This window comes from Rutidosis leptorrhynchoides, chromosome 9, assembly GCF_046630445.1.
Source record: "Rutidosis leptorrhynchoides isolate AG116_Rl617_1_P2 chromosome 9, CSIRO_AGI_Rlap_v1, whole genome shotgun sequence".
NCBI classification, from domain to species: Eukaryota; Viridiplantae; Streptophyta; class Magnoliopsida; order Asterales; family Asteraceae; genus Rutidosis; species Rutidosis leptorrhynchoides.
The window spans coordinates 355780003-355791840 of NC_092341.1; positions in this window are offsets into that span (position 1 = coordinate 355780003).

Below are 11838 nucleotides of genomic sequence, written 5' to 3' on the forward strand. Positions count from 1 at the left end.
TTTAGGCTCAAAAGCCTCGCGCATTGTAATATTTAGTTAATCTTCATCGTTCCGATGAAGGTTTTTATTAATATATATTTTTTTTGCCGTAAAAAAAGAAAAGAAAACATATACGGAGTAATTAATTTGGATAGGGCTGAATAACTACGGATGTCTCCTTAATTAAGAGACTAATAATAATTTGGTTGTAATTTTAATCAATGGTTAAAAATATATCCAGTTTAAAAATAAAAGAGAGACAAATATGATATAATCATTTAAATCAATGGTGAGATATCTATCTATATATATCTAAATTTTGACTCCTATCTCCATTAATTAGATCATTAACTTCATTAATTTAACTTTTTTTACCCATCTTAACACTTAACCACATGATAAATCACTTTTATTTAAAAAAATTATTGTTTGCCATTAATATAATAATTAATTATAAATATAAATATATATATATATATATATATATATATATATATATATATATATATATATTCATTAACCTAACTTAATTACTATAATTTTTTATCCAATATAATCTCTTAACCACATGGTAAAAATTAATAATCTTATCTTTATTATTATTATTTTATTAGACACTTAAAAATTGAGTCCTAGACTCATAAATATAATTTAACTCATGTATTAAATTATAGTAAAACTGTAAAAATTTTAAGGTAAAAAATAGAACTTTTAACCAAATATTTAATAATATTAAAATAGTAAATAGTAACTAATAGTAAAAAAGTTAACTAATTTAATACCTAAGGTAAATAAATTTTAAGCCTATTGAAGTTATATCTTAAATAATAGTAATAGTTATAAACTTTTCATTTTCCTTTAATTAATACCTCATTTTACTATTCCTTTCATTTTTCATGAGATGTTACAGTTTTTTCCCCTATAAATACTCATTCTCATCTTCACATTACTCACATATTCAAATGTAATCCATCATCATCATCGTTTTTGTAGGTTGTTTTGCTCTTTTTATGTTGATTTCATCAATCACATAACATCGAATATATATTGCGATATCACTATATAAAGATGTTATTGAGGTTCAGATAATTTTTTTTTCTTCAGTTTTTGTAATTGTCTATCAATAATGATAGTAATTTAGAGTTCATTTATATATGTATATTTTTTATACAAGTTATTTTATAATTATGTATGTAGTTTACTTTCTTAGATTTCATTCTAATATTATTAGCATTTGTTTTGTATTTGTATATTAGTTAAGTAATTACTCCATAATATGTAACAATCGTTTAATTTATGTGTGTGTGTGTGTGTATATATATATATATATATAATATAAATATTAATATTATGATAATAAGAACAAAATTATTATCATTGATTTTTTTAATATAAAAAGAAATAATTGAGAATTGTGATTAAAATTTGGTATGGTTCAAGAAGACTTGCAAGAGAATATAAGGTTTATTTATTATTCTTTTATTTTTTAGATTTAATGTAATAAAGAAAAATTATTTATAATAAATAAAGATAAAAAGTAATAAATTAGTTAATATATATATATATATATATATATATATATATATATATATATATATATATATATATATATATATATATATATATATATATATATATTACTTAATATTGACTCCTTATTGTAATTGTGATTAATTATCATATACGAAATGATAAGTGATGATGTAGTAAAGTAGTAAAAAAATGAAAATGTAATAATTATGCACTACTCATTATGTATAATAATAATAATAATAATAATAATAATAATAATAATAATAATAATAATAATAATAATAATAATAATTATTATTATTATTATTATTATTATTATAATAATAATGATGATGATAATAATAATAATAATAATAATAATAATAATAATAATAATAATAATAATAATAATAATAATAATAATAATAATAATAATAATAATAATAATGTACGAAGTAAAATATATTCACTTAACATAATGGTTAAGAGTAATTCTTTATATTCCTTTATTTTTCTAATTGATGAAAGCAAGAAATTACATTTATTTATTTATTTACATTCATTTATTTTGTAAATATAAATAAATTCATTTATTTATCTCAAGATAGTAACTATAAGTTATAAAAATAATTTAAAGTTGAGTTTTAAGATAGTGAGTTGAGTAGTAGTAAATACAGTTTGCTTATAGTAAAATCTTGAAGATTCATAATTTTATACATAATAATAATGTTTAATCGTTTAACATTATTATTTTTGATTTCAACACACTAATTTTTAAATCTTACTATATTTTTTGATTTGGATGATAATGATGATGATCTACTCATACAAACGATACATTTGTCTCTATCGACTTTAAATTTTTCATCTAAATACCTAACGAGAAATGTATTTTGAGTTCTTGATTCTTTATAACATAGAGTCTGTGCGCATAGAAGATTTTTTTCCATATATATATTCCTTTATTCTTGCATTATAATTGTGTTTTTAATTATTGTTAGTATTAAGAAAAAGAATGTTAAAGTGGCACATTAAAAAATATGGGGTCTTTTCTTAATATTGCATGGATAACACTTGATTTTGCTTATCCTTGAGGGATACAAATTTTTTATACACATTGTTAAAATTGTTCGTGGTTGATTTTTATTTTTATATGATTATATATTGTATTATATGTATTATATGTCCAATAATAAAGTGTACCTATAAATAACACCTGAATCTAAATTGTAATGCGCAAATGAATATGTACAGGACAATTGCTATATATTAAACTAAGTAAAATAATCCAAAACAATTGATATTATCAAAATCTTGAAATTTGGGGACAACCCGTGCAATGCACGGGCATTGTCTACTAGTTATTTAAAATAATCATCTAACGGTTACTTAATTACTATATGCTTCGTTTAGAAGCACTACGCTTATCTTGCTCTCCCAAAATTGAAAATTCAATTAATGGTTAAAATCCAAATCCATAGTTTAAAATATAGAAGAGAGACAAATATGACATAGTTACTCAAATCAAATGTGAGATTATCATTTAAAATAATCATAACGGTTAATTAAATACGCTTACCTAATTACTAATTTTATATATAGTTAGATCCAGGGCCGGTTCCGGGTGAAATGATTATAAAATGCCCCCAACAGTTACGCATATATCTTTATGAGGTTTAAACTATGGGTATTAATAATTTTTTTCAAAACGATGCACCTAACCGCGTGATGCCCCTGGCCGTCGCTCGCTTCACCCATAGCCTTAGCCGGCCTTGGTTAGATCTGTGTACGATGGACATGCAGCGGACCACCTAAGGGATGCACTAGGGGGAACTTGAAGAACTAACCAACGTGTTTTCTTTGTTAAAATTCAATCACGAGGGTTTTGATACTTGGAGTTGGAATTTATCAAATGATTGGTTGTTTACAGTTAAGAGATTAGCTACTCTTATAGATGATAAAGTTTCTAGTGGATCATAGTTCGACTCAGGAAACATTACACAATAACCTTGTTCCAAAAAAGATCGAGTTGTTCGTGTGGAGAGCATTGAAACAAAGATTAACGGTACTTGTCGAGTTGGACAAGAGGGAGTTTGATCTTCATAGTGTTCGTTGCCCTCTTTCTGATGACGGAATTGAAACGGTGGAACACGCTCTCATTTTTTATAAACACACGTTTGACATATGGGAGCGAATATTCAAACGGTGGAACCTTGTTAACTTCACAAACCTAAGTATCAATGAAAATTTTCGAGGCATTTCTCCTCATACAAATTCAGCCCACGGTAAGAAAATGGCAAGTCATGGAATGGATTTGTAGATATATGCTTCGAAAAAATCGCAATCTTATGGTGTTTCAAGATAATTGTTTGAATGCTCATGTAGCCTTTAATAAAATTCAAGTGAGATCGTTTGAGTGGATATCGTGAAGAACGAAAAACAAGAAAATCGATTGACATATTTAGCTCACGAATCCTAGTGTGTGTGTGTGTGTGTGTATATATATATATATATATATATATATATAGTAATTCTACACCCAATCAGGTGTTTAGCAAGCTCATATTCATTTTATTCTATTATATATATTATATTATATATAAATATACAAATACACGATGGATTGTTAAAAAATATAACACGACTAAAATACGGTTTGAGGAATCTATAATCTATATATTCATATAAAATTCTAAAATGATGATGTCATCATTTCACTAATTACCATTTAATTTTCATAATGATGATGTCATTATTTTATATTAATTTTAATTAAAAAAGATACAAATAAAAAGAAATAAATGCCGATAATATATGAATGCCAATTTAAAAGACAAAAATAATTAATAAAAATATCATTTAATATTTAATACGGCCTTACTGTTTTATAAATATAGATATCTTGGAGCATCTCCACCATATATATCGCAACTTGTTTTATCAATATGTACAACCTTTACAACTTTTTTTTTTGGGTAAGCGAGAAAACTCTTCTATGAACGAGCACATTGGCTCCCCCATAAAAGGTAAAACCTCGGGTAATCAAGCCCCCTGAGCGCGAGACCTGGTACCGGGTGAATTACGCATTATGTGCACCCTCTAGTCACACTCTCTTTTTGAACAATTTGACATAACCAAGAATTGAACCAGGTGGTGTGCTTTATTGGGAAACTCTTTTTCTCAATCTCCACCATATTATCCAATAAACTTTTGTTTTCAAAAATCAGGTACAAACCTTCATGTCATTGTTAATGATATTTTCAAACAATTATTCTCTTTTATGTGTTGTTTTATGATAAAATTTATCACAACTTGAATGTTTTATTATTGTATGTTTATTAAACAACAAGAATCTAAAAACCGATAACATACGTCAAATCATATTGTGACTATTTAAAATGAAGGTATATAGTATGATAGAAGAATTAAAAAATAATCATGATTTTCGCGAGGTTGAACAAGATATTTTCAATCCCTCTTTTAATGTTAAATAAGTACCATTTATGACAAGAAAAATAGTAATTGTATTGAAAATTTGAAGATGGTAGTGGGAGAATGAATGTAGTTTATTTATTCTGATTAAGTTAACAACGACAAGTTTTCTTAGTCGAAATTCGTGGTCTCACTGGTCATTAAACTAAATGACTTTAACATATTTACATTCACTTAATACTTAAAATATATTATTAAACTGTTCCATTTAAACAAACTCGTGGTTCCACGGATCATTTCACTAATATCTATTAAATCTCTAAAATGATAATGTCATAAATAAGCATTTTCTAAGCATAAAAATAATTCAAAATAAAAAAGAAAATTTTTAAAACATATTTGATGATGTCATTATTTTATATTAATTTAATTAAAAAATAATACTTTAACGCCTTAGAACGAGTAAAATTTTTTTTTTTTTTTTTTTTTTTTTTTTTGAAAAACTAAGTTACTGCCCAGACAGGGCAATCGCCGCGGCGCGGCTTGCCTTTTCGCGGCGCGGTACATAACAGGAAAAATTGCACTTCTTAACTCAGTCTCTGTTACCAATACTAGGCCATTGCCGCGGCGCGGAGCCTCTTGCCGCGGCGCGACATATAACGGGCCCAGGGCCTGACCTGCAACATTTTATCTAAACCACAAATCATGAACATTTCAATAACCCAATCTCATAAACCACTTTCAATTCATCATCAGACATTACAATGACCAAATAAACTACAAAAACATGTTTTTACTTTCAAATTCACATTTGGTCCCAAAAGTTAAACGACGACATCAATGACACATACAAAACGTTCGGCGTTGGTAAGCGGTAACCTTAGAGCCTGATTTTAAGAAAGACTTGCAATACCACTTACTATATTGCCAATGCTCCGCTAACACTTCAAATGGGCTCTTTACCTTCGCGATGAACTTTAGTCCCTAAAATATAAAACATCAAGGGGGTAAGCTTTTACACTTAGTGAGTTATAGGCAAGTAATAAAACTTAAAACATAAATCAATGGGCATAAATCACAATACTTATCCTTCAACCTATCGGTTGCTTGCGTACTTTCGGATCCGATTCATTCATACCATAGGCATGACTTACTAGGCCGACCCTAGTAATCATGCCTAAGCTAACCATAGGCATACTAAAAATGCCTAAGCTATCATCATTTCATTTCATCATCATTTCATACATAGACACTTAATGTGCCTAAGCTAAAACAAACCATAGGCAAGATTACTAGCAATGTAATAAACTTGCCTAAGCTAAACATCAACCATAGATACAATTATTAGGCTAACCTAATAATTCTATCTAAGCTACATGACTAGTGCACTTAATCGTTACTCTCTTGCACGGATGCAATCCGAGAACACTAAGCCACTCTTAACCCACCCATTTTACCCCCTATAAACTCACCTTGCTTAAACGAAATTCCTTGATCGCTTGGAGCCTCGTTAACTTGATTAGCACCTATACATGAGCTAATCCCATTAATCACACAACTCAAAACAAAATCACAACATTCATGAATCTTTACATCTTCATATACTTATACATTCATTTAACCCCCTAAACACAACAAACATACATATAGCTTTTGATTTCATCTATTCTAAGGTAACAATATTACCAATTAGACTTCATAACTTTAATCATGTACATTACTAGTTCATCTCTTTTAGCAATAACATGCAACTTTCCTTCAATCCTTTTGTTATTCCTCAATGTGCATAATAATCCAATTTCATTACTAGCACCCTTAAATTATCAAGTAACCAATTTCTATAACTTTCAACAATAACAATAACTCATACATGAACATCCTTCATCAAATTTACTAACTAGAACACATGACTTCTCATTGAGACATTTTATCAAACACTTGGTGTGCATGACTAGAATTTGCACTAGAATATCATCAACTTCACCATATTCATGCCATAAATTCTTAATGCAAGTTTGTACATGTATCTACTTACAAAATCATAAGCAATTTCATTCTAACACATACTAATGTGCATAATTCAGCAAATAACAACTTCTTAATCATAAAACTCATCATTATCACACAATATAAGCAATACTTAGACATAAAATTCATACCTTGTCTTCTAGAGTTCAAGAACCCTAATTTGTGCACAAGAAGAGAAATAAGAAGAATTAAGGCTTGCTAGTGTGCTTAGAATATCTTAAATTTCACCAATTTGAGCTTGCATGAACACACTTTTATCAATTTATGGTTTCCTTCTTCTTCTCCCTCTAAAATCGACACACACACATATACAGGAGGCTTTCTGTATTATTTTTTTTTTGTGAATAAAACTAGATTTCCAGCATTTGATTTCTTTTATTTAAAATAACTTTGGCTTATTTACACTTTCTACCCTCCCCATCACATCTATAGTTAAGGAGGTCCTTAATTCTAACTTTGCACTATTAGTCCTTCTTAACTTAACCAATAAACTTAACTTTTGTCCATTCTAAAATAAAATAACCTTTACCATTTAATTTCTTAGCAATAAAATTCACATAAAATAATACCTTAAATAATTGGGATGTTACAACTCTCCCCCTCTTGGATCGTTCGCGTCCTCGCGAACCATTCTTGATGCAACGACGGATAATACTTCATAAGCCATTCTTCGGGTTCCCATGTACATTCAGAACCTTTTCTAAATTGCCATAATACCTTCAATAATATTACCGACTTATTTCTCAAGTGTTTAGCCTTTTGATCCAAAATCTTTATTGGCTTTTCCGCATATCTTAACTTATTATAGACCTCAATTTCATTCAAAGGAACATAGGTTGATTCATCCGCCAAACACTTTCTCAATTGTGACACGTGAAATGTGTCATGTATATTACTCAATTCATTGGGTAAAGCCAAACGGTAGGCCACCTTCCCAACCTTTGCCACTATCTCGAATGGTCCCACGAACCTTGGACCCAATTTTCCCCTCTTTCTAAAACGGATGATGCCTTTCCATGGAGAAACTTTTAGCATCACTTTATCACCTACTTGGAATTCTATCGGTTTTCTCCTTTTATCCACATAGGACTTTTGTCGATCTTGTGCCGCCTTCATTCTTTCACGAATTTGATCAATCATCTCGGTGGTTTGTTGCACTATTTCCGTGCTTCCTAATTCCCGTTGACCTACTTCGCCCCAACATATCGGGGTTCTACACCTCCTTCCATACAACATCTCATAAGGCGCCATTCCGATTGTAGAATGATAACTATTGTTGTACGAAAATTCAACTAAAGGTAAGTGAGTATCCCAACTACCACCAAAATCGATGACGCATGCTCTTAACATATCCTCGAGAGTTTGTATAGTCCGTTCACTTTGACCATCCGTTTGTGGGTGAAACGCGGTACTTATATGTAACTTAGTACCCATTTCCTCTTGAAACTTTCTCCAATATCGAGATGTAAATCGAGTGTCTCGATCCGAAACTATGGAAACCGGTACTCCATGCCTTGCAACAACTTCTTTCATATATAACTTTGACATTGCTTCCGACGACGAAGCTTCTCTTATTGCCAAAAATAATGCACTCTTAGTCAATCTATCAACAATAACCCAAATTGCATCGTGTTGTCTAGGGGTCTTAGGCAACTTAGTCACTAAATCCATCGTAATATGCTCCCATTTCCACACCGGTACCTCTAAAGGTTGCATTTTACCGTAGGGCATTTGATGATCGGCTTTCACTTGAAGACAAGTAAGACACTTGTGCACATACTTAACTATATCCCTCTTCATTCCAGGCCACCAATAGTCTTTCCTTAAATCTCTATACATTTTCGTAGCACCGGGGTGAATCGAATACTTAGACTTGTGAGCTAAGTCAAGGAGCTCACTTCTAACATCACTTTGCAAAGGTACCCAAATTCTCCCATATCTAAGCCTTAAACCACGAGAATCTACCACAAAATCGTCAACTTGCCCCTTGATTCTTTCTTTTCTCACGTTTTCGGGCGATAATGCTTCACCTTGTGCAACACGAATATCATCAAATATTTGAGGTGATATTACCATAGCCAAGCTTGTTATCTTAATCGGTTGATGACTTGACTTCCTACTAAGAGCATCCGCTACTACATTCGCTTTTCCGGGGTGATATAAGATCTCACAATCATAATCTTTCACCAAATCGAGACCTCTCCTTTGCCTATCGTTCAAATCCCTTTGATCAAACAAATACTTTAAGTTCTTATGATCGGTATAAATGGAAAACTTAACACCATAAAGATAATGACGCCAAATCTTTAGAGCAAAAACCACGGCCGTCAATTCTAAATCATGCGTAGGATAGCGTTTCTCGTGTTCCTTTAATTGTCGGGAAGCATAAGCTATGACCTTCCCATTTTGCATCAATACACACCCTAAGCCTTTCTTAGAAGCATCACAATAAACCGTCATGTTCTCATTCCCTTCCGGTAAAACCAATATGGGCGCTTGAACAAGCTTCTCCTTAAGGAGTTGAAACGCTTGTTCTTGCTTTTCTTCCCATTTCCATGGTACACTTTTACGAGTCAACTTGGTGAGTGGGGTGGCTATTCTAGAAAAATCTTGTATAAACCGTCGATAATACCCCGCTAAGCCTAGAAAACTTCTAATCTCGGTGGGATTCGTAGGTGGTTCCCATCTCATAATTGCCTCTATCTTCACCGGATCAACACAAATACCCTTCTTGTTAATGACATGGCCCAAAAATTGAACTTCACGAAGCCAAAACTCGCACTTAGAGAACTTAGCAAACAATCTTTCTCTTCTTAAAGTCTCTAATACTTGTCTTAAATGTACCGTATGTTCCTCTTCACTCTTAGAATATACCAAAATGTCATCAATGAACACAATTACAAACCTATCAAGCATCGGTCGACAAACTCTATTCATCAAATCCATAAACGCGGCCGGAGCATTTGTTAATCCAAACGGCATAACCACAAACTCATAATGACCATACCTTGTTCGAAAAGCCGTTTTAGGGACATCTTCTTCCCTCACCTTCAATTGATGGTAACCCGACCTTAAATCTATCTTTGAAAAGAAACTAGCACCTTGTAGTTGATCAAACAAATCGTCTATCCTTGGCAACGGGTACTTGTTCTTAATAGTGACTTTATTCAATTCTCGATAATCAATACACATTCTCATAGTTCCATCCTTCTTTTTCACAAATAAAACCGGAGCTCCCCAAGGTGAACTACTAGGACGTATAAAACCTTTATCTATCAAATCTTGTAATTGAGTCATCATTTCTCTCATTTCCGACGGGGCTAATCGATAGGGAGCTTTGGCAATTGGCGTGGCCCCGGGTATCAAATCTATTCTAAACTCTACCTCTCGCTCGGGAGGTACACCGGGCAATTCACTTGGAAACACATCCGGAAACTCGTTAACTATTGGTACATCATCTAATTCAACAACCTTTTTCGAATCATCAACAACATGTGCCAAAAACGCACAACACCCATGAGACAAAAATCTTTTAGCCTTAGCATATGTGCATATAGGAATTGCACGCCTAGCTCGTTCCCCATAAATCCATATAACTTTTCCACTTGGTGATTGAACTAACACTATTTTCTTACGACACAAAATTATCCCCTCATTGTCATCTAGCCAATCCATGCCCACAATTACTTGAAATTCCCCCATTTGCATGGGTATTAAATCAATGACAAACTTTTCATCATCCAAAATAATTTCACACCCCTTAATGATACTATACACCATCACGGTCTTATTATCCGCTATTTCAACCTCTAATGGGTGTTCTAACATACTTGGGGTCATATTAAAATGCTTACAAAAAGAATATGATACAAACGACCGCGTAGCACCGGAATCAAACAAAACATGCGCAGGTAAAGAGTTTACAATAAAGGTACCTGACACCACATTTTGGGACTCCTTCGCTTCGAGTGCGGTAATCTGATGAGCTCGGGCCCTTGGTCGGCTATCACTAGTCTTCGGTTCCGTCTTAACCTCTTTCTTAACACTACCACTAGCTAAATCCTTCTTGTATTCCGGACATTCGGCTTGAAAGTGACCTTTCTCAAAACAATAATAACATTGCTTACCTTTCTTAGGACATTCGGCGGCCCTATGTCCCGGCTTTCCACAAGAGTAACAATCGGAGGTACCCGCTTTACATTCACCCGTATGATTTTTACCACACCTAGTACACGACTTGGCTTCTTTCCCACCGCTCTTACCCGACACAAAACTCCCTTTTGACTTGTGCGGGGATTCAGAACCAAACTTACCCTTCTTCGGACTAACATTATGCATCGCCTTAGAGTCTTGATCTAACTTTCGCTTAAACGCCGCCTTCTTCCTAAGTTCATGCTCTCTAACAAGTGCTCTATTCATCATTTCGGCTAAGGTCTTATAAGTGCTCTTGTCGATAAATTCACTTATCTCGGGATTCAACTTTTCATGATAATGATCCATCATCAACTTGGGACTTGACACAAGGTCCGGACAAAAACGAGACTTATCATTGAACTCGGCATTAAACTCGGTCACCGATTTACTTCCATGCTCTATATTCATAAACTCGGATTTCAACCTACTAACCTCAGCGGGTGGAGCAAATTGAGTCATAAACATTTCACGGAACTTGTCCCATGAGAAACTTGTAGCCACGTCTCGCCCATGAGACTTAACTATAAAATTCCACCACTCATAACCACTACCCTTCATTTGATGTGCCGCGTAAATTACCTTTAAATGCTCGGGGCATTCACATAGCATAAAAGTTTCTTCAATCTCATCAATCCATCTTTGACTAACAATAGGGTCAACCTTACCATGAAACTCAGGGGGATGGCAATTTGC